This window comes from Octopus bimaculoides, chromosome 1 (assembly GCF_001194135.2).
Source record: "Octopus bimaculoides isolate UCB-OBI-ISO-001 chromosome 1, ASM119413v2, whole genome shotgun sequence".
In the NCBI taxonomy this organism is placed as follows: domain Eukaryota; kingdom Metazoa; phylum Mollusca; class Cephalopoda; order Octopoda; family Octopodidae; genus Octopus; species Octopus bimaculoides.
The window spans coordinates 181,253,924-181,254,976 of NC_068981.1; positions in this window are offsets into that span (position 1 = coordinate 181,253,924).

Genomic DNA, 1,053 nt, shown 5'->3' on the forward strand with positions numbered 1-1,053 from the left:
TATACACATACATATATATATATATATATATATACATACATACATACATATATATATATATATACATACATACATACATACATATATATATATATATATATATACACACACACATATACATATATAAAACTCCAATAGCCAAAGATTAGTGTCATGATTGAAACTCAGAGTACCAAGGAGTTTGATCCATATATATATAACTATATATATATATATATACACACACACACACACACAAACAAATACATGTGTGTATCAGTGTTTATATATAAAATATAAAGAGAGATGCATAGATATACACGCTATTGGCTACCAATAGATGATATCCACTTCTATTATTAAAAGTTAATAAGAGTGATTTGTTTCTGCAATTCTAAATGTCGATCCCTAATATAATCTGTTTGTGTGTGTGTATATGCATGTGAATATATAGGGTATATATATTTATATATATAGAAAGCACATACATACTATATATACTCACAAGCAACAATCTTATAATAAATATATATGAGAGTATATGTATGCATGTATGTGTGTGTCTATGCGTATGTATGTATGTGTGTGTGTATATATATATATACACACACACACACACATACACACAAAAAGCCAGTGAGGTTCTCATAGTTGTTTATTGTTGTTCACCATGACTGTCTTTAAAACAGGAACTTAAATATTAGGGAATGCATAGCTGCTATGAGGGATATGATTATCACAACATTTGCACACACACACACATACAATATACACACAGACCTTTATATATATAATATATATATATGCACACATACATATATATAACACAACTGTGTGTGTGTCTGTGAGTGTATATACATATAAGTGTGTTTTTATGTCAAGCTATATATAAAAACAACATTAAAGTTAATATAATATATTAAAGTTAATATAATATATATATATATATTCACCACACAAACTATTTAATATATATTAAATATATTATATAATCATAAAATATAATATCTATATATTAAATATTATATATATATATATATATATGTACAAATACACACAAACATCTATAATGTT